Source organism: Spea bombifrons, chromosome 12 (assembly GCF_027358695.1).
Source record: "Spea bombifrons isolate aSpeBom1 chromosome 12, aSpeBom1.2.pri, whole genome shotgun sequence".
Lineage (NCBI taxonomy): Eukaryota > Metazoa > Chordata > Amphibia > Anura > Pelobatidae > Spea > Spea bombifrons.
Genome location: NC_071098.1, coordinates 25,438,331 through 25,460,979, shown reverse-complemented (window position 1 = coordinate 25,460,979; position 22,649 = coordinate 25,438,331).

Below are 22,649 nucleotides of genomic sequence, written 5' to 3'. Positions count from 1 at the left end.
GAGACAGTAGCAGAGTGTAAGAGACAGTAACAGAGTGTAAGAGACAGTAGCAGAGTGTAAGAGAGTGTAAGAGACAGTAACAGTGTGTAAGAGGGTGTAACAGCGTGTAAGAGAGTGTAACAGTGTGTAAGAGAGTGTAAGAGACAGTAACAGAGTGTAAGAGACAGTAACAGAGTATATGAGACAGGAGCAGAGTGTAAGAGAGTGTAACAGAGAATAGGAGACAGTAACAGAGTATAGGAGACAGTAACAGAGTGTAAGAGACAGTAACAGAGTGTACGAGACAGTAACAGAGTGTAAGCGACAGTAGCAGAAAGTAAGAGAGTGTAAGAGACAGTAACAGTGTGTAAGAGGGTGTAACAGCGTGTAAGAGAGTGTAACAGCGTGTAAGAGAGTGTAAGAGACAGTAACAGAGTGTAAGAGGGTGTAAGAGACAGTAGCAGAGTGTAGGAGAGGGTAAGAGAGTGTAAGAGAGTGTAAGAGAGTGTAAGAGACAGTAACAGAGTGTAAGAGACAGTAACAGAGGATATGAGACAGCAGCAGAGTGTAAGAGAGTGTAACAGAGTATATGAGACAGTAACAGAGTATAGGAGACAGTAACAGAGTGTAAGAGACAGTAACAGAGTGTACGAGACAGTAACAGAGTGTAAGATACAGTAACAGAGTGTATGACAGTGTAGTAGAGTGTAAGAGACAGTAACAGAGCGTAAGAGATAGTAGCAGAGTGTAAGAGACAGTAGCAGAGTGAAAGAGACAGTAACAGAGTGTAAGAGACAGTAGCAGAGTGTAAGAGACAGTAACAGAGTGTAAGAGACATTAGCAGAGTGTAAGAGAGTGTAAGAGACAGTAACAGTGTGTAAGAGGGTGTAACAGCGTGTAAGAGAGTGTAACAGTGTGTAAGAGAGTGTAACAGAGTGTAAGAGAGTGTAAGAGACAGTAACAGAGTGTAAGAGACAGTAACAGAGTATATGAGACAGGAGCAGAGTGTAAGAGAGTGTAACAGAGAATAGGAGACAGTAACAGAGTGTAAGAGACAGTAACAGAGTGTACGAGACAGTAACAGAGTGTAAGAGACAGTAGCAGAAAGTAAGAGAGTGTAAGAGACAGTAACAGTGTGTAAGAGGGTGTAACAGCGTGTAAGAGAGTGTAACAGCGTGTAAGAGAGTGTAACAGAGTGTAAGAGAGTGTAAGAGACAGTAACAGAGTGTAAGAGGGTGTAAGAGACAGTAGCAGAGTGTAGGAGAGTGTAAGAGAGTGTAAGAGAGTGTAAGAGACAGTAACAGAGTGTAAGAGACAGTAACAGAGTGTAAGAGACAGTAGCAGAGTGTAAGAGAGTGTAAGAGACAGTAACAGTGTGTAAGAGGGTGTAACAGCGTGTAAGAGAGTGTAACAGCGTGTAAGAGAGTGTAACAGAGTGTAAAAGAGTGTAAGATACAGTAACATAGTGTAAGAGGGTGTAAGAGACAGTAGCAGAGTGTAGGAGAGTGTAAGAGAGTGTAAGAGAGTGTAAGAGACAGTAACAGAGTGTAAGAGCCAGTAACAGAGTGTAAGAGACAGCAGCAGAGTGAAAGAGAGAGTAGCAGAGTGTAAGAGACAGTAGCAGAGTGTAAGAGACAGTAGCAGAGTGTAAGAGAGTGTAAGAGACAGTAGCAGAGTGTAAGAGAGTGTAAGAGACAGTAACAGAGTGTAAGAGAGTGTAACAGAGTGTAAGAGACAGTAACAGAGTGTACGAGACAGTAACAGAGTGTAAGAGACAGTAACAGAGCGTAAGAGACAGTAGCAGCGTGTAAGAGACAGAAGCAGAGTGAAAGAGAGAGTAGCAGAGTGTAAGAGACAGTAGCAGAGTGTAAGAGACAGTAGCAGAGTGTAAGAGAGTGTAAGAGACAGTAACAGAGTGTAGGAGAGTGTAAGAGACAGTAACAGAGTGTAAGAGACAGTAACAGAGTGTAAGAGACAGCAGCAGAGTGTAAGAGAGTGTAACATAGTGTAGGAGAGTGTAAGAGACAGAAGCAGAGTGTAATAGACAGTAACAGAGTGTAAGAGAGTGTTATAGACAGTAGCAGAGTGTAAGAGACAATAGCAGAGTGTAAGATACAGTAGCAGAGTGTAAGAGACAATAGCAGAGTGTAAGATACAGTAGCAGGGTGTAAGAGACAGTTACAGAGTGTAAGAGGGTGTAAGAGACAGTAGCAGAGTGTAGGAGAGTGTAAGAGAGTGTAAGAGACAGTAACAGAGTGTAAGAGACAGTAACAGAGTATCTGAGACAGCAGCAGAGTGTAAGGGAGTGTAACAGAGTATAGGAGACAGTAACAGAGTATAGGAGACAGTAACAGAGTGTAAGAGACAGTAACAGAGTGTACGAGACAGTAACAGAGTGTAAGATACAGTAACAGAGCGTATGACAGTATAGTAGAGTGTAAGAGACAGTAACAGAGCGTAAGAGATAGTAGCAGAGTGTAAGAGACAGTAGCAGAGTGAAAGAGACAGTAACAGAGTTTAAGAGACAGTAGCAGAGTGTAGGAGACAGTAACAGAGTGTAAGAGACAGTAGCAGAGTGTAAGAGAGTGTAAGAGACAGGAACAGTGTGTAAGAGGGTGTCACAGCGTATAAGAGAGTGTAACAGCATGTAAGAGAGTGTAAGAGACAGTAACAGAGTGTAAGAGGGTGTAAGAGACAGTAGCAGAGTGTAGGAGAGTGTAAGAGAGTGTAAGAGACAGTAACAGAGTGTAAGAGACAGCAGCAGAGTGTAAGAGAGTGTAAGAGACAGTAACAGAGTGTAAGAGAAAGTAACAGAGTGTACGAGACAGTAACAGAGTGTAAGAGACAGTAACAGAGTGTACGAGAGTGTAGTAGAGTGTAAGAGACAGTAGCAGAGTGTAAGAGACAGAAGCAGAGTGAAACAGAGAGTAGCAGAGTGTAAGATACAGTGGCAGAGTGTGAGAGACAGTAGCAGAGTGTAAGAGAGTGTAAGAGACAGTAACAGAGTGTAAGAGAGTGTAACAGCGTGTAAGAGAGTGTAACAGAGAGTAAGAGACTGTAAGAGACAGTAACAGAGTGTAGGAGAGTGTAAGAGACAGTAACAGAGTGTAAGAGACAGCAGCAGAGTGTAAGAGAGTGTAACATAATGTAAGAGAGTGTAAGAGACAGTAGCAGAGTCTAATAGACAGTAACAGAGTGTAAGAGACAGTAACAGAGTGTAAGAGACAGTAACAGAGTGTAAGAGACAGTGACAGAGTGAAAGAGACAGTAGCAGAGTGAAAGAAACAGTAGTAGAGTGTAGTAGAGTGTAGTAGAGTGTAAGAGAGTGTCACATGGCATATACCGTCCTCTAGGATCACATAGTCCCGAATGATCTCAGTATACTGTGAACGTCTTTGGGGATCTCTTCGCGTAGACATCGTAAACCTGTGTAAGAGACAGTAGCAGAGAGTAAGAGACCGTAACAGAGTATATGAGACAGTAGCAGAGTGTAAGAGAGTGTAACAGAGTATAGGAGACAGTAACAGAGTATAGGAGACAGTAACAGAGTGTAAGAGAATGTAAGAGACAGTAACAGAGTGTAAGAGAGTGTAACAGAGTGTAAGAGACAGTAACATAGTGTAAGAGGGTGTAAGAGACAGTAGCAGAGTGTAGGAGAGTGTAAGAGAGTGTAAGAGAGTGTAAGAGACAGTAACAGAGTGTAAGAGACAGTAACAGAGTATATGAGACAGCAGCAGAGTGTAAGAGAGTGTAACAGAGTATAGGAGACAGTAACAGAGTATAGGAGACAGTAACAGAGTGTAAGAGACAGTAACAGAGTATACGAGACAGTAACAGAGTGTATGACAGTGTAGTAGAGTGTAAGAGACAGTAACAGAGCGTAAGAGATAGTAGCAGAGTGTAAGAGACAGTAGCAGAGTGAAAGAGACAGTAACAGAGTGTAGGAGACAGTAGCAGAGTGTAAGAGACAGTAACAGAGTGTAAGAGACAAAAGCAGAGTGTAAGAGAGTGTAAGAGACAGTAACAGTGTGTAAGAGGGTGTAAAAGCATGTAAGAGAGTGTAACAGAGTGTAAGAGAGTGTAACAGACAGTAACAGAGTGTAAGAGGGTGTAAGAGACAGTAGCAGAGTGTAGGAGAGGGTAAGAGAGTGTAAGAGAGTGTAACAGAGTGTAAGAGACAGTAACAGAGGATATGAGACAGCAGCAGAGTGTAAGACAGTGTAACAGAGTATAGGAGACAGTAACAGAGTATAGGAGACAGTAACAGAGTGTAAGAGACAGTAACAGAGTGTACGAGACAGTAACAGAGTGTAAGATACAGTAACAGAGTGTATGACAGTGTAGTAGAGTGTAAGAGACAGTAACAGAGCGTAAGAGATAGTAGCAGAGTGTAAGAGACAGTAGCAGAGTGAAAGAGACAGTAACAGAGAGTAAGAGACAGTAGTAGAGTGTAAGAGACAGTAACAGAGTGTAAGAGACAGTAGCAGAGTGTAAGAGAGTGTAAGAGACAGTAACAGTGTGTAAGAGACAGTAACAGAGTATATGAGACAGCAGCAGAGTGTAAGAGAGTGTAACAGCGTATAGGAGACAGTAACAGAGTATAGGAGACAGTAACACAGTGTAAGAGACAGTAACAGAGTGTACGAGACAGTAACAGAGTGTAAGAGACAGTAGCAGAAAGTAAGAGAGTGTAAGAGACAGTAACAGTGTGTAAGAGGGTGTAACAGCGTGTAAGAGAGTGTAACAGCATGTAAGAGAGTGTAACAGAGTGTAAGAGAGTGTAAGAGACAGTAACAGAGTGTAAGAGGGTGTAAGAGACAGTAGCAGAGTGTAGGAGAGTGTAAGAGAGTGTAAGAGAGTGTAAGAGAGTGTAAGAGACAGTAACAGAGTGTAAGAGACAGTAACAGAGTGTAAGAGACAGCAGTAGAGTGTACGAGAGTGTAAGAGACAGTAACAGAGTGTAAGAGAGTGTAACAGGGTGTAAGAGACAGTAACAGAGTGTACGAGACAGTAACAGAGTGTAAGAGACAGTAACAGAGTATACGAGAGTGTAGTGGAGTGTAAGAGACAGTAACAGAGCGTAAGAGACAGTAGCAGAGTGTAAGAGACAGAAGCAGAGTGAAAGAGAGAGTAGCCGAGTTTAAGAGACAGTAGCAGAGTGTAAGAGAGTGTAAGAGACAGTAACAGAGTGTAAGAGAGTGTAACAGCGTGTAAGAGAGTGTAACAGAGAGTAAGAGAGTGTAAGAGACAGTAACAGAGTGTAGGAGAGTGTAAGAGACAGTAACAGAGTGTAAGAGACAGTAACAGAGTGTAAGAGACAGCAGCAGAGTGTAAGAGAGTGTAACATAAAGTAAGAGAGTGTAAGAGACAGTAGCAGAGTGTAATAGACAGTAACAGAGTGTAAGATAGTGTAAGAGACAGAAGCAGAGTGAAACAGAGAGTAGCAGAGTGTAAGAGACAGTGGCAGAGAGTGAGAGACAGTAGCAGAGTGTAAGAGAGTGTAAGAGACAGTAACAGAGTGTAAGAGAGTGTAACAGCGTGTAAGAGAGTGTAACAGAGAGTAAGAGAGTGTAAGAGACAGTAACAGAGTGTAGGAGAGTGTAAGAGACAGTAACAGAGTGTAAGAGACAGTAACAGAGTGTAAGAGACAGCAGCAGAGTGTAAGAGAGTGTAACATAATGTAAGAGAGTGTAAGAGACAGTAGCAGAGTGTAATAGACAGTAACAGAGTGTAAGATAGTGTAAGAGACAGTAGCAGAGTGCAATAGACAGTAACAGAGTATAAGAGAGTGTTATAGACAGTAGCAGAGTGTAAGAGACAGTAACAGAGTGTAAGAGACAGTAACAGAGTGTAAGAGACAGTGACAGAGTGAAAGAGACAGTAGCAGAGTGAAAGAAACAGTAGTAGAGTGTAGTCTAGTGTAGTAGAGTGTAAGAGAGTGTCACATGGCATATACCGTCCTCTAGGATCACATAGTCCCGAATGATCTCAGTATACTGTGAACGTCTTTGGGGATCTCTTCGCGTAGACATCGTAAACCTGTGTAAGAGACAGTAGCAGAGAGTAAGAGACCGTAACAGAGTATATGAGACAGTAGCAGAGTGTAAGAGAGTGTAACAGAGTATAGGAGACAGTAAGCGAGTATAGGAGACAGTAACAGAGTGTAAGAGAATGTAAGAGACAGTAACAGAGTGTAAGAGAGTGTAACAGAGTGTAAGAGACAGTAACAGAGTGTAAGAGGGTGTAAGAGACAGTAGCAGAGTGTAGGAGAGTGTAAGAGAGTGTAAGAGAGTGTAACAGAGTATAGGAGACAGTAACAGAGTATAGGAGACAGTAACAGAGTGTAAGAGACAGTAACAGAGTGTACGAGACAGTAACAGAGTGTATGACAGTGTAGTAGAGTGTAAGAGACAGTAACAGAGCGTAAGAGATAGTAGCAGAGTGTAAGAGACAGTAGCATAGTGAAAGAGACAGTAACAGAGTGTAGGAGACAGTAGCAGAGTGTAAGAGACAGTAACAGAGTGTAAGAGACAAAAGCAGAGTGTAAGAGAGTGTAAGAGACAGTAACAGTGTGTAAGAGGGTATAAAAGCATGTAAGAGAGTGTAACAGAGTGTAAGAGAGTGTAAGAGACAGTAACAGAGTGTAAGAGGGTGTAAGAGACAGTAGCAGAGTGTAGGAGAGGGTAAGAGAGTGTAAGAGAGTGTAAGAGAGTGTAAGAGACAGTAACAGAGTGTAAGAGACAGTAACAGAGGATATGAGACAGCAGCAGAGTGTAAGACAGTGTAACAGAGTATAGGAGACAGTAACAGAGTATAGGAGACAGTAACAGAGTGTAAGAGACAGTAACAGAGTGTACGAGACAGTAACAGAGTGTAAGATACAGTAACAGAGTGTATGACAGTGTAGTAGAGTGTAAGAGACAGTAACAGAGCGTAAGAGATAGTAGCAGAGTGTAAGAGACAGTAGCAGAGTGAAAGAGACAGTAACAGAGTGTAAGAGACAGTAGCAGAGTGTAAGAGACAGTAACAGAGTGTAAGAGACAGTAGCAGAGTGTAAGAGAGTGTAAGAGACAGTAACAGTGTGTAAGAGGGTGTAACAGCGTGTAAGAGAGTGTAACAGTGTGTAAGAGAGTGTAACAGAGTGTAAGAGAGTGTAAGAGACAGTAACAGAGTGTAAGAGACAGTAACAGAGTATATGAGACAGCAGCAGAGTGTAAGAGAGTGTAACAGAGTATAGGAGACAGTAACAGAGTGTAAGAGACAGTAACAGAGTGTACGAGACAGTAACAGAGTGTAAGAGACAGTAGCAGAAAGTAAGAGAGTGTAAGAGACAGTAACAGTGTGTAAGAGGGTGTAACAGCATGTAAGAGAGTGTAACAGCGTGTAAGAGAGTGTAACAGAGTATAAGAGAGTGTAAGAGACAGTAACAGAGTGTAAGAGGGTGTAAGAGACAGTAGCAGAGTGAAGGAGAGTGTAAGAGAGTGTAAGAGACAGTAACAGAGTGTAAGAGACAGTAACAGAGTGTAAGAGACAGTAGCAGAGTGTAAGAGAGTGTAAGAGACAGTAACAGTGTGTAAGAGGGTGTAACAGGGTGTAAGAGAGTGTAACAGGGTGTAAGAGAGTGTAACAGCGTGTAAGAGAGTGTAACAGAGTATAAGAGAGTGTAAGATACAGTAACATAGTGTAAGAGGGTGTAAGAGACAGTAGCAGAGTGTAGGAGAGTGTAAGAGAGTGTAAGAGAGTGTAAGAGACAGTAACAGAGTGTAAGAGACAGCAGCAGAGTGAAAGAGAGAGTAGCAGAGTGTAAGAGACAGTAGCAGAGTGTAAGAGACAGTAGCAGGGTGTAAGAGAGTGTAAGAGACAGTAACAGAGTGTAAGAGAGTGTAACAGAGTGTAAGAGACAGTAACAGAGTGTACGAGACAGTAACAGAGTGTAAGAGACAGTAACAGAGCGTAAGAGACAGTAGCAGCGTGTAAGAGACAGAAGCAGAGTGAAAGAGAGAGTAGCAGAGTGTAAGAGACAGTAGCAGAGTGTAAGAGACAGTAGCAGAGTGTAAGAGAGTGTAAGAGACAGTAACAGAGTGTAGGAGAGTGTAAGAGACAGCAGCAGAGTGTAAGAGAGTGTAACATAGTGTAAGAGAGTGTAAGAGACAGAAGCAGAGTGTAATAGACAGTAACAGAGTGTAAGAGAGTGTTATAGACAGTAGCAGAGTGTAAGAGACAATAGCAGAGTGTAAGATACAGTAGCAGAGTGTAAGAGACAATAGCAGAGTGTAAGATACAGTAGCAGGGTGTAAGAGACAGTTACAGAGTGTAAGAGGGTGTAAGAGACAGTAGCAGAGTGTAGGAGAGTGTAAGAGAGTGTAAGAGACAGTAACAGAGTGTAAGAGACAGTAACAGAGTATCTGAGACAGCAGCAGAGTGTAAGGGAGTGTAACAGAGTATAGGAGACAGTAACAGAGTATAGGAGACAGTAACAGAGTGTAAGAGACAGTAACAGAGTGTACGAGACAGTAACAGAGTGTAAGATACAGTAACAGAGCGTATGACAGTGTAGTACAGTGTAAGAGACAGTAACAGAGCGTAAGAGATAGTAGCAGAGTGTAAGAGACAGTAGCAAAGTGAAAGAGACAGTAACAGAGTTTAAGAGACAGTAGCAGAGTGTAGGAGACAGTAACAGAGTGTAAGAGACAGTAGCAGAGTGTAAGAGAGTTTAAGAGACAGGAACAGTGTGTAAGAGGGTGTCACAGCGTATAAGAGAGTGTAACAGCATGTAAGAGAGTGTAAGAGACGGTAACAGAGTGTAAGAGGGTGTAAGAGATAGTAGCAGAGTGTAGGAGAGTGTAAGAGAGTGTAAGAGACAGTAACAGAGAGTAAGAGACAGTAACAGAGTGTAAGAGACAGCAGCAGAGTGTAAGAGAGTGTAAGAGACAGTAACAGAGTGTAAGAGAGTGTAACAGAGTGTAAGAGAAAGTAACAGAGTGTACGAGACAGTAACAGAGTGTAAGAGACAGTAACAGAGTGTACGAGAGTGTAGTAGAGTGTAAGAGACAGTAACAGAGCGTAAGAGACAGTAGCAGAGTGTAAGAGACAGAAGCAGAGTGAAACAGAGAGTAGCAGAGTGTAAGATACAGTGGCAGAGTGTGAGAGACAGTAGCAGAGTGTAAGAGAGTGTAAGAGACAGTAACAGAGTGTAAGAGAGTGTAACAGCGTGTAAGAGAGTGTAACAGAGAGTAAGAGAGTGTAAGAGACAGTAACAGAGTGTAGGAGAGTGTAAGAGACAGTAACAGAGTGTAAGAGACAGCAGCAGAGTGTAAGAGAGTGTAACATAATGTAAGAGAGTGTAAGAGACAGTAGCAGAGTCTAATAGACAGTAACAGAGTGTAAGATAGTGTAAGAGACAGTAGCAGAGTGCAATAGACAGTAACAGAGTGTAAGAGAGTGTTATAGACAGTAGCAGAGTGTAAGAGACAGTAACAGAGTGTAAGAGACAGTAACAGAGTGTAAGAGACAGTGACAGAGTGAAAGAGACAGTAGCAGAGTGAAAGAAACAGTAGTAGAGACAGTAACAGAGTGTAAGAGAGTGTTATAGACAGTAGCAGAGTGTAAGAGACAGTAACAGAGTGTAAGAGACAGTGACAGAGTGAAAGAGACAGTAGCAGAGTGAAAGAAACAGTAGTAGAGTGTAGTAGAGTGTAGTAGAGTGTAAGAGAGTGTCACATGGCATATACCGTCCTCTAGGATCACATAGTCCCGAATGATCTCAGTATACTGTGAACGTCTTTGGGGATCTCTTCGCGTAGACATCGTAAACCTGTGTAAGAGACAGTAGCAGAGAGTAAGAGACTGTAACAGAGTATATGAGACAGTAGCAGAGTGTAAGAGAGTGTAACAGAGTATAGGAGACAGTAACAGAGTATAGGAGACAGTAACAGAGTGTAAGAGAATGTAAGAGACAGTAACAGAGTGTAAGAGAGTGTAACAGAGTGTAAGAGACAGTAACAGAGTATATGAGACAGCAGCAGAGTGTAAGAGAGTGTAACAGAGTATAGGAGACAGTAACAGAGTATAGGAGACAGTAACAGAGTGTAAGAGACAGTAACAGAGTGTACGAGACAGTAACAGAGTGTATGACAGTGTAGTAGAGTGTAAGAGACAGTAGCAGAGTGAAAGAGACAGTAACAGAGTGTAGGAGACAGTAGCAGAGTGTAAGAGACAGTAACAGAGTGTAAGAGACAAAAGCAGAGTGTAAGAGAATGTAAGAGACAGTAACAGTGTGTAAGAGGGTGTAAAAGCATGTAAGAGAGTGTAACAGAGTGTAAGAGAGTGTAAGAGACAGTAACAGAGTGTAAGAGGGTGTAAGAGACAGTAGCAGAGTGTAGGAGAGGGTAAGAGAGTGTAAGAGAGTGTAAGAGACAGTAACAGAGTGTAAGAGACAGTAACAGAGGATATGAGACAGCAGCAGAGTGTAAGAGAGTGTAACAGAGTATAGGAGACAGTAACAGAGTATAGGAGACAGTAACAGAGTGTAAGAGACAGTAATAGAGTGTACGAGACAGTAACAGAGTGTAAGATATAGTAACAGAGTGTATGACAGTGTAGTAGAGTGTAAGAGACAGTAACAGAGCGTAAGAGATAGTAGCAGAGTGTAAGAGACAGTAGCAGAGTGAAAGAGACAGTAACAGAGTGTAAGAGACAGTAGCAGAGTGTAAGAGACAGTAACAGAGTGTAAGAGACAGTAGCAGAGTGTAAGAGAGTGTAAGAGACAGTAACAGTGTGTAAGAGGGTGTAACAGCGTGTAAGAGAGTGTAACAGTGTGTAAGAGAGTGTAACAGAGTGTAAGAGAGTGTAAGAGACAGTAACAGAGTGTAAGAGACAGTAACAGAGTATATGAGACAGCAGCAGAGTGTAAGAGAGTGTAACAGAGTATAGGAGACAGTAACAGAGTATAGGAGACAGTAACAGAGTGTACGAGACAGTAACAGAGTGTAAGAGACAGTAGCAGAAAGTAAGAGAGTGTAAGAGACAGTAACAGTGTGTAAGAGGGTGTAACAGCGTGTAAGAGAGTGTAACAGCGTGTAAGAGAGTGTAAGAGACAGTAACAGAGTGTAAGAGGGTGTAAGAGACAGTAGGAGAGGGTAAGAGAGTGTAAGAGAGTGTAAGAGAGTGTAAGAGACAGTAACAGAGTGTAAGAGACAGTAACAGAGGATATGAGACAGCAGCAGAGTGTAAGAGAGTGTAACAGAGTATATGAGACAGTAACAGAGTATAGGAGACAGTAACAGAGTGTAAGAGACAGTAACAGAGTGTACGAGACAGTAACAGAGTGTAAGATACAGTAACAGAGTGTAAGAGACAGTAACAGAGTGTAAGAGACAGTAGCAGAGTGTAAGAGAGTGTAAGAGACAGTAACAGTGTGTAAGAGGGTGTAACAGCGTGTAAGAGAGTGTAACAGTGTGTAATAGAGTGTAACAGAGTGTACGAGAGTGTAAGAGACAGTAACAGAGTGTAAGAGGGTGTAAGAGACAGTAGCAGAGTGTAGGAGAGTGTAAGAGAGTGTAAGAGAGTGTAAGAGACAGTAACAGAGTGTAAGAGACAGTAACAGAGTGTAAGAGACAGTAACAGAGTGTAAGAGACAGTAGCAGAGTGTAAGAGAGTGTAAGAGACAGTAACAGTGTGTAAGAGGGTGTAACAGCGTGTAAGAGAGTGTAACAGCGTGTAAGAGAGTGTAACAGAGTGTAAAAGAGTGTAAGATACAGTAACATAGTGTAAGAGGGTGTAAGAGACAGTAGCAGAGTTTAGGAGAGTGTAAGAGAGTGTAAGAGAGTGTAAGAGACAGTAACAGAGTGTAAGAGCCAGTAACAGAGTGTAAGAGACAGCAGCAGAGTGAAAGAGAGAGTAGCAGAGTGTAAGAGACAGTAGCAGAGTGTAAGAGACAGTAGCAGAGTGTAAGAGAGTGTAAGAGACAGTAACAGAGTGTAAGAGAGTGTAACAGAGTGTAAGAGACAGTAACAGAGTGTACGAGACAGTAACAGAGTGTAAGAGACAGTAACAGAGCGTAAGAGACAGTAGCAGCGTGTAAGAGACAGAAGCAGAGTGAAAGAGAGAGTAGCAGAGTGTAAGAGACAGTAGCAGAGTGTAAGAGACAGTAGCAGAGTGTAAGAGAGTGTAAGAGACAGTAACAGAGTGTAGGAGAGTGTAAGAGACAGTAACAGAGTGTAAGAGACAGTAACAGAGTGTAAGAGACAGCAGCAGAGTGTAACAGAGTGTAACATAGTGTAAGAGAGTGTAAGAGACAGAAGCAGAGTGTAATAGACAGTAACAGAGTGTAAGAGAGTGTTATAGACAGTAGCAGAGTGTAAGAGACAATAGCAGAGTGTAAGATACAGTAGCAGAGTGTAAGAGACAATAGCAGAGTGTAAGATACAGTAGCAGGGTGTAAGAGACAGTTACAGAGTGTAAGAGGGTGTAAGAGACAGTAGCAGAGTGTAGGAGAGTGTAAGAGAGTGTAAGAGACAGTAACAGAGTGTAAGAGACAGTAACAGAGTATCTGAGACAGCAGCAGAGTGTAAGGGAGTGTAACAGAGTATAGGAGACAGTAACAGAGTATAGGAGACAGTAACAGAGTGTAAGAGACAGTAACAGAGTGTACGAGACAGTAACAGAGTGTAAGATACAGTAACAGAGCGTATGACAGTGTAGTAGAGTGTAAGAGACAGTAACAGAGCGTAAGAGATAGTAGCAGAGTGTAAGAGACAGTAGCAGAGTGAAAGAGACAGTAACAGAGTTTAAGAGACAGTAGCAGAGTGTAGGAGACAGTAACAGAGTGTAAGAGACAGTAGCAGAGTGTAAGAGAGTGTAAGAGACAGGAACAGTGTGTAAGAGGGTGTCACAGCGTATAAGAGAGTGTAACAGCATGTAAGAGAGTGTAAGAGACAGTAACAGAGTGTAAGAGGGTGTAAGAGACAGTAGCAGAGTGTAGGAGAGTGTAAGAGAGTGTAAGAGACAGTAACAGAGTGTAAGAGACAGTAACAGAGTGTAAGAGATAGCAGCAGAGTGTAAGAGAGTGTAAGAGACAGTAACAGAGTGTAAGAGAGTGTAACAGAGTGTAAGAGAAAGTAACAGAGTGTACGAGACAGTAACAGAGTGTAAGAGACAGTAACAGAGTGTACGAGAGTGTAGTAGAGTGTAAGAGACAGTAACAGAGTGTAAGAGACAATAGCAGAGTGTAAGAGACAGAAGCAGAGTGAAACAGAGAGTAGCAGAGTGTAAGATACAGTGGCAGAGTGTGAGAGACAGTAGCAGAGTGTAAGAGAGTGTAAGAGACAGTAACAGAGTGTAAGAGAGTGTAACAGCGTGTAAGAGAGTGTAACAGAGAGTAAGAGAGTGTAAGAGACAGTAACAGAGTGTAGGAGAGTGTAAGAGACAGTAACAGAGTGTAAGAGACAGCAGCAGAGTGTAAGAGAGTGTAACATAATGTAAGAGAGTGTAAGAGACAGCAGCAGAGTCTAATAGACAGTAACAGAGTGTAAGATAGTGTAAGAGACAGTAGCAGAGTGCAATAGACAGTAACAGAGTGTAAGAGACAGTAACAGAGTGTAAGAGAGTGTTATAGACAGTAGCAGAGTGTAAGAGACAGTAACAGAGTGTAAGAGACAGTAACAGAGTGTAAGAGACAGTGACAGAGTGAAAGAGACAGTAGCAGAGTGAAAGAAACAGTAGTAGAGTGTAGTAGAGTGTAGTAGAGTGTAAGAGAGTGTCACATGGCATATACCGTCCTCTAGGATCACATAGTCCCGAATGATCTCAGTATACTGTGAACGTCTTTGGGGATCTCTTCGCGTAGACATCGTAAACCTGTGTAAGAGACAGTAGCAGAGAGTAAGAGACCGTAACAGAGTATATGAGACAGTAGCAGAGTGTAAGAGAGTGTAACAGAGTATAGGAGACAGTAACAGAGTATAGGAGACAGTAACAGAGTGTAAGAGAATGTAAGAGACAGTAACAGAGTGTAAGAGAGTGTAACAGAGTGTAAGAGACAGTAACAGAGTGTAAGAGGGTGTAAGAGACAGTAGCAGAGTGTAGGAGAGTGTAAGAGAGTGTAAGAGAGTGTAAGAGACAGTAACAGAGTGTAAGAGACAGTAACAGAGTGTACGAGACAGTAACAGAGTGTATGACAGTGTAGTAGAGTGTAAGAGACAGTAACAGAGCGTAAGAGATAGTAGCACAGTGTAAGAGACAGTAGCAGAGTGAAAGAGACAGTAACAGAGTGTAGGAGACAGTAGCAGAGTGTAAGAGACAGTAACAGAGTGTAAGAGACAAAAGCAGAGTGTAAGAGAGTGTAAGAGACAGTAACAGTGTGTAAGAGGGTGTAAAAGCATGTAAGAGAGTGTAACAGAGTGTAAGAGAGTGTAAGAGACAGTAACAGAGTGTAAGAGGGTGTAAGAGACAGTAGCAGAGTGTAGGAGAGGGTAAGAGAGTGTAAGAGAGTGTAAGCGAGTGTAAGAGACAGTAACAGAGTGTAAGAGACAGTAACAGAGGATATGAGACAGCAGCAGAGTGTAAGAGAGTGTAACAGAGTATAGGAGACAGTAACAGAGTATAGGAGACAGTAACAGAGTGTAAGAGACAGTAACATAGTTTACGAGACAGTAACAGAGTGTAAGATACAGTAACAGAGTGTATGACAGTGTAGTAGAGTGTAAGAGACAGTAACAGTGTGTAAGAGGGTGTAAAAGCATGTAAGAGAGTGTAACAGAGTATAAGAGAGTGTAAGAGACAGTAACAGAGTGTAAGAGGGTGTAAGAGACAGCAGCAGAGTGTAGGAGAGGGTAAGAGAATGTAAGAGAGTGTAAGAGAGTGTAAGAGACAGTAACAGAGTGTAAGAGACAGTAACAGAGGATATGAGACAGCAGCAGAGTGTAAGAGAGTGTAACAGACTATAGGAGACAGTAACAGAGTGTAAGAGACAGTAACAGAGTGTACGAGACAGTAACCGAGTGTAAGATACAGTAACAGAGTGTAAGATACAGTAACAGAGTGTATGACAGTGTAGTAGAGTGTAAGAGACAGTAACAGAGCGTAAGAGATAGTAGCAGAGTGTAAGAGACAGTAGCAGAGTGAAAGAGACAGTAACAGAGTGTAAGAGACAGTAGCAGAGTGTAAGAGACAGTAACAGAGTGTAAGAGACAGTAGCAGAGTGTAAGAGAGTGTAAGAGACAGTAACAGTGTGTAAGAGGGTGTAACAGCGTGTAAGAGAGTGTAACAGTGTGTAAGAGAGTGTAACAGAGTGTAAGAGAGTGTAAGAGACAGTAACAGAGTGTAAGAGACAGTAACAGAGTATATGAGACAGCAGCAGAGTGTAAGAGAGTGTAACAGAGTATAGGATACAGTAACAGAGTATAGGAGACAGTAACAGAGTGTAAGAGACAGTAACAGAGTGTACGAGACAGTAACAGAGTGTAAGAGACAGTAGCAGAAAGTAAGAGAGTGTAAGAGACAGTAACAGTGTGTAAGAGGGTGTAACAGCGTGTAAGAGAGTGTAAGAGACAGTAGCAGAGTGTAAGAGGGTGTAAGAGACAGTAGCAGAGTGTAGGAGAGGGTAAGAGAGTGTAAGAGAGTGTAAGAGAGTGTAAGAGACAGTAACAGAGTGTAAGAGACAGTAACAGAGGATATGAGACAGCAGCAGAGTGTAAGAGAGTGTAACAGAGTATATGAGACAGTAACAGAGTATAGGAGACAGTAACAGAGTGTAAGAGACAGTAACAGAGTGTACGAGACAGTAACAGAGTGTAAGATACAGTAACAGAGTGTATGACAGTGTAGTAGAGTGTAAGAGACAGTAACAGAGCGTAAGAGATAGTAGCAGAGTGTAAGAGACAGTAGCAGAGTGAAAGAGACAGTAACAGAGTGTAAGAGACAGTAGCAGAGTGTAAGAGACAGTAACAGAGTGTAAGAGACAGTAGCAGAGTGTAAGAGAGTGTAAGAGACAGTAACAGTGTGTAAGAGGGTGTAACAGCGTGTAAGAGAGTGTAACAGTGTGTAAGAGAGTGTAACAGAGTGTAAGAGTGTGTAAGAGACAGTAACAGAGTGTAAGAGACAGTAACAGAGTATATGAGACAGCAGCAGAGTGTAAGAGAGTGTAACAGAGTATAGGAGACAGTAACAGAGTGTAAGAGACAGTAACAGACTGTACGAGACAGTAACAGAGTGTAAGAGACAGTAGCAGAAAGTAAGAGAGTGTAAGAGACAGTAACAGTGTGTAAGAGGGTGTAACAGCATGTAAGAGAGTGTAACAGCGTGTAAGAGAGTGTAACAGAGTGTAAGAGAGTGTAAAAGACAGTAACAGAGTGTAAGAGGGTGTAAGAGACAGTAGCAGAGTGTAGGAGAGTGTAAGAGAGTGTAAGAGAGTGTAAGAGACAGTAACAGAGTGTAAGAGACAGTAACAGAGTGTAAGAGACAGTAGCAGAGTGTAAGAGAGTGTAAGAGACAGTAACAGTGTGTAAGAGGGTGTAACAGCGTGTAAGAGAGTGTAACAGCGTGTAAGAGAGTGTAACAGCGTGTAAGAGAGTGTAACAGAGTGTAAAAGAGTGTAAGATACAGTAACATAGTGTAAGAGGGTGTAAGAGACAGTAGCAGAGTGTAGGAGAGTGTAAGAGAGTGTAAGAGAGTGTAAGAGACAGTAACAGAGTGTAAGAGACAGTAACAGAGTGTAAGAGACAGCAGCAGAGTGAAAGAGAGAGTAGCAGAGTGTAAGAGACAGTAGCAGAGTGTAAAAGACAGTAGCAGAGTGTAAGAGATTGTAAGAGACAGTGACAGAGTCTAAGAGAGTGTAACAGAGTGTAAGAGACAGTAACAGAGTGTACGAGACAGTAACAGACTGTAAGAGACAGTAACAGAGCGTAAGAGACAGTAGCAGCGTGTAAGAGACAGAAGCAGAGTGAAAGAGAGAGTAGCAGAGTGTAAGAGACAGTAGCAGAGTGTAAGAGACAGTAGCAGAGTGTAAGAGAGTGTAAGAGACAGTAACAGAGTGTAGGAGAGTGTAAGAGACAGTAACAGAGTGTAAGAGACAGTAACAGAGTGTAAGAGACAGCAGCAGAGTGTAAGAGAGTGTAACATAGTGTAAGAGAGTGTAACATAGTGTAAGAGAGTGTAAGAGACAGAAGCAGAGTGTAATAGACAGTAACAGAGTGTAAAAGAGTGTTATAGACAGTAGCAGAGTGTAAGAGACAATAGCAGAGTGTAAGATACAGTAGCAGGGTGTAAGAGACAGTTACAGAGTGTAAGAGGGTGTAAGAGACAGTAGCAGAGTGTAGGAGAGTGTAAGAGAGTGTAAGAGACAGTAACAGAGTGTAAGAGACAGTAACAGAGTATCTGAGACAGCAGCTGAGTGTAAGGGAGTGTAACAGAGTATAGGAGACAGTAACAGAGTATAGGAGACAGTAACAGAGTGTAAGAGACAGTAACAGAGTGTACGAGACAGTAACAGAGTGTAAGATACAGTAACAGAGCGTATGACAGTGTAGTAGAGTGTAAGAGACAGTAACAGAGCGTAAGAGATAGTAGCAGAGTGTAAGAGACAGTAGCAGAGTGAAAGAGACAGTAACAGAGTTTAAGAGACAGTAGCAGAGTGTAGGAGACAGTAACAGAGTGTAAGAGACAGTAGCAGAGTGTAAGAGAGTGTAAGAGACAGGAACAGTGTGTAAGAGGGTGTCACAGCGTATAAGAGAGTGTAACAGCATGTAAGAGAGTGTAAGAGACAGTAACAGAGTGTAAGAGGGTGTAAGAGACAGTAGCAGAGTGTAGGAGAGTGTAAGAGAGTGTAAGAGACAGTAACAGAGTGTAAGAGACAGTAACAGAGTGTAAGAGATAGCAGCAGAGTGTAAGAGAGTGTAAGAGACAGTAACAGAGTGTAAGAGAGTGTAACAGAGTGTAAGAGAAAGTAACAGAGTGTACGAGACAGTAACAGAGTGTAAGAGACAGTAACAGAGTGTACGAGAGTGTAGTAGAGTGTAAGAGACAGTAACAGAGTGTAAGAGACAATAGCAGAGTGTAAGAGACAGAAGCAGAGTGAAACAGAGAGTAGCAGAGTGTAAGATACAGTGGCAGAGTGTGAGAGACAGTAGCAGAGTGTAAGAGAGTGTAAGAGACAGTAACAGAGTGTAAGAGAGTGTAACAGCGTGTAAGAGAGTGTAACAGAGAGTAAGAGAGTGTAAGAGACAGTAACAGAGTGTAGGAGAGTGTAAGAGACAGTAACAGAGTGTAAGAGACAGCAGCAGAGTGTAAGAGAGTGTAACATAATGTAAGAGAGTGTAAGAGACAGCAGCAGAGTCTAATAGACAGTAACAGAGTGTAAGATAGTGTAAGAGACAGTAGCAGAGTGCAATAGACAGTAACAGAGTGTAAGAGACAGTAACAGAGTGTAAGAGAGTGTTATAGACAGTAGCAGAGTGTAAGAGACAGTAACAGAGTGTAAGAGACAGTGACAGAGTGAAAGAGACAGTAGCAGAGTGAAAGAAACAGTAGTAGAGTGTAGTAGAGTGTAGTAGAGTGTAAGAGAGTGTCACATGGCATATACCGTCCTCTAGGATCACATAGTCCCGAATGATCTCAGTATACTGTGAACGTCTTTGGGGATCTCTTCGCGTAGACATCGTAAACCTGTGTAAGAGACAGTAGCAGAGAGTAAGAGACCGTAACAGAGTATATGAGACAGTAGCAGAGTGTAAGAGAGTGTAACAGAGTATAGGAGACAGTAACAGAGTATAGGAGACAGTAACAGAGTGTAAGAGAATGTAAGAGACAGTAACAGAGTGTAAGAGAGTGTAACAGAGTGTAAGAGACAGTAACAGAGTGTAAGAGGGTGTAAGAGACAGTAGCAGAGTGTAGGAGAGTGTAAGAGAGTGTAAGAGAGTGTAAGAGACAGTAACAGAGTGTAAGAGACAGTAACAGAGTGTACGAGACAGTAACAGAGTGTATGACAGTGTAGTAGAGTGTAAGAGACAGTAACAGAGCGTAAGAGATAGTAGCACAGTGTAAGAGACAGTAGCAGAGTGAAAGAGACAGTAACAGAGTGTAGGAGACAGTAGCAGAGTGTAAGAGACAGTAACAGAGTGTAAGAGACAAAAGCAGAGTGTAAGAGAGTGTAAGAGACAGTAACAGTGTGTAAGAGGGTGTAAAAGCATGTAAGAGAGTGTAACAGAGTGTAAGAGAGTGTAAGAGACAGTAACAGAGTGTAAGAGGGTGTAAGAGACAGTAGCAGAGTGTAGGAGAGGGTAAGAGAGTGTAAGAGAGTGTAAGCGAGTGTAAGAGACAGTAACAGAGTGTAAGAGACAGTAACAGAGGATATGAGACAGCAGCAGAGTGTAAGAGAGTGTAACAGAGTATAGGAGACAGTAACAGAGTATAGGAGACAGTAACAGAGTGTAAGAGACAGTAACATAGTTTACGAGACAGTAACAGAGTGTAAGATACAGTAACAGAGTGTATGACAGTGTAGTAGAGTGTAAGAGACAGTAACAGTGTGTAAGAGGGTGTAAAAGCATGTAAGAGAGTGTAACAGAGTATAAGAGAGTGTAAGAGACAGTAACAGAGTGTAAGAGGGTGTAAGAGACAGCAGCAGAGTGTAGGAGAGGGTAAGAGAGTGTAAGAGAGTGTAAGAGAGTGTAAGAGACAGTAACAGAGTGTAAGAGACAGTAACAGAGGATATGAGACAGCAGCAGAGTGTAAGAGAGTGTAACAGACTATAGGAGACAGTAACAGAGTGTAAGAGACAGTAACAGAGTGTACGAGACAGTAACCGAGTGTAAGATACAGTAACAGAGTGTAAGATACAGTAACAGAGTGTATGACAGTGTAGTAGAGTGTAAGAGACAGTAACAGAGCGTAAGAGATAGTAGCAGAGTGTAAGAGACAGTAGCAGAGTGAAAGAGACAGTAACAGAGTGTAAGAGACAGTAGCAGAGTGTAAGAGACAGTAACAGAGTGTAAGAGACAGTAGCAGAGTGTAAGAGAGTGTAAGAGACAGTAACAGTGTGTAAGAGGGTGTAACAGCGTGTAAGAGAGTGTAACAGTGTGTAAGAGAGTGTAACAGAGTGTAAGAGAGTGTAAGAGACAGTAACAGAGTGTAAGAGACAGTAACAGAGTATATGAGACAGCAGCAGAGTGTAAGAGAGTGTAACAGAGTATAGGATACAGTAACAGAGTATAGGAGACAGTAACAGAGTGTAAGAGACAGTAACAGAGTGTACGAGACAGTAACAGAGTGTAAGAGACAGTAGCAGAAAGTAAGAGAGTGTAAGAGACAGTAACAGTGTGTAAGAGGGTGTAACAGCGTGTAAGAGAGTGTAAGAGACAGTAGCAGAGTGTAAGAGGGTGTAAGAGACAGTAGCAGAGTGTAGGAGAGGGTAAGAGAGTGTAAGAGAGTGTAAGAGAGTGTAAGAGACAATAACAGAGTGTAAGAGACAGTAACAGAGGATATGAGACAGCAGCAGAGTGTAAGAGAGTGTAACAGAGTATATGAGACAGTAACAGAGTATAGGAGACAGTAACAGAGTGTAAGAGACAGTAACAGAGTGTACGAGACAGTAACAGAGTGTAAGATACAGTAACAGAGTGTATGACAGTGTAGTAGAGTGTAAGAGACAGTAACAGAGCGTAAGAGATAGTAGCAGAGTGTAAGAGACAGTAGCAGAGTGAAAGAGACAGTAACAGAGTGTAAGAGACAGTAGCAGAGTGTAAGAGACAGTAACAGAGTGTAAGAGACAGTAGCAGAGTGTAAGAGAGTGTAAGAGACAGTAACAGTGTGTAAGAGGGTGTAACAGCGTGTAAGAGAGTGTAACAGTGTGTAAGAGAGTGTAACAGAGTGTAAGAGTGTGTAAGAGACAGTAACAGAGTGTAAGAGACAGTAACAGAGTATATGAGACAGCAGCAGAGTGTAAGAGAGTGTAACAGAGTACAGGAGACAGTAACAGAGTGTAAGAGACAGTAACAGACTGTACGAGACAGTAACAGAGTGTAAGAGACAGTAGCAGAAAGTAAGAGAGTGTAAGAGACAGTAACAGTGTGTAAGAGGGTGTAACAGCATGTAAGAGAGTGTAACAGCGTGTAAGAGAGTGTAACAGAGTGTAAGAGAGTGTAAAAGACAGTAACAGAGTGTAAGAGGGTGTAAGAGACAGTAGCAGAGTGTAGGAGAGTGTAAGAGAGTGTAAGAGAGTGTAAGAGACAGTAACAGAGTGTAAGAGACAGTAACAGAGTGTAAGAGACAGTAGCAGAGTGTAAGAGAGTGTAAGAGACAGTAACAGTGTGTAAGAGGGTGTAACAGCGTGTAAGAGAGTGTAACAGCGTGTAAGAGAGTGTAACAGCGTGTAAGAGAGTGTAACAGAGTGTAAAAGAGTGTAAGATACAGTAACATAGTGTAAGAGGGTGTAAGAGACAGTAGCAGAGTGTAGGAGAGTGTAAGAGAGTGTAAGAGAGTGTAAGAGACAGTAACAGAGTGTAAGAGACAGTAACAGAGTGTAAGAGACAGCAGCAGAGTGAAAGAGAGAGTAGCAGAGTGTAAGAGACAGTAGCAGAGTGTAAGAGACAGTAGCAGAGTGTAAGAGATTGTAAGAGACAGTGACAGAGTCTAAGAGAGTGTAACAGAGTGTAAGAGACAGTAACAGAGTGTACGAGACAGTAACAGACTGTAAGAGACAGTAACAGAGCGTAAGAGACAGTAGCAGCGTGTAAGAGACAGAAGCAGAGTGAAAGAGAGAGTAGCAGAGTGTAAGAGACAGTAGCAGAGTGTAAGAGACAGTAGCAGAGTGTAAGAGAGTGTAAGAGACAGTAACAGAGTGTAGGAGAGTGTAAGAGACAGTAACAGAGTGTAAGAGACAGTAACAGAGTGTAAGAGACAGCAGCAGAGTGTAAGAGAGTGTAACATAGTGTAAGAGAGTGTAACATAGTGTAAGAGAGTGTAAGAGACAGAAGCAGAGTGTAATAGACAGTAACAGAGTGTAAAAGAGTGTTATAGACAGTAGCAGAGTGTAAGAGACAATAGCAGAGTGTAAGATACAGTAGCAGAGTGTAAGAGACAATAGCAGCGTGTAAGATACAGTAGCAGGGTGTAAGAGACAGTTACAGAGTGTAAGAGGGTGTAAGAGACAGTAGCAGAGTGTAGGAGAGTGTAAGAGAGTGTAAGAGACAGTAACAGAGTGTAAGAGACAGTAACAGAGTATCTGAGACAGCAGCTGAGTGTAAGGGAGTGTAACAGAGTATAGGAGACAGTAACAGAGTATAGGAGACAGTAACAGAGTGTAAGAGACAGTAACAGAGTGTACGAGACAGTAACAGAGTGTAAGATACAGTAACAGAGCGTATGACAGTGTAGTAGAGTGTAAGAGACAGTAACAGAGCGTAAGAGATAGTAGCAGAGTGTAAGAGACAGTAGCAGAGTGAAAGAGACAGTAACAGAGTTTAAGAGACAGTAGCAGAGTGTAGGAGACAGTAACAGAGTGTAAGAGACAGTAGCAGAGTGTAAGAGAGTGTAAGAGACAGGAACAGTGTGTAAGAGGGTGTCACAGCGTATAAGAGAGTGTAACAGCATGTAAGAGAGTGTAAGAGACAGTAACAGAGTGTAAGAGGGTGTAAGAGACAGTAGCAGAGTGTAGGAGAGTGTAAGAGAGTGTAAGA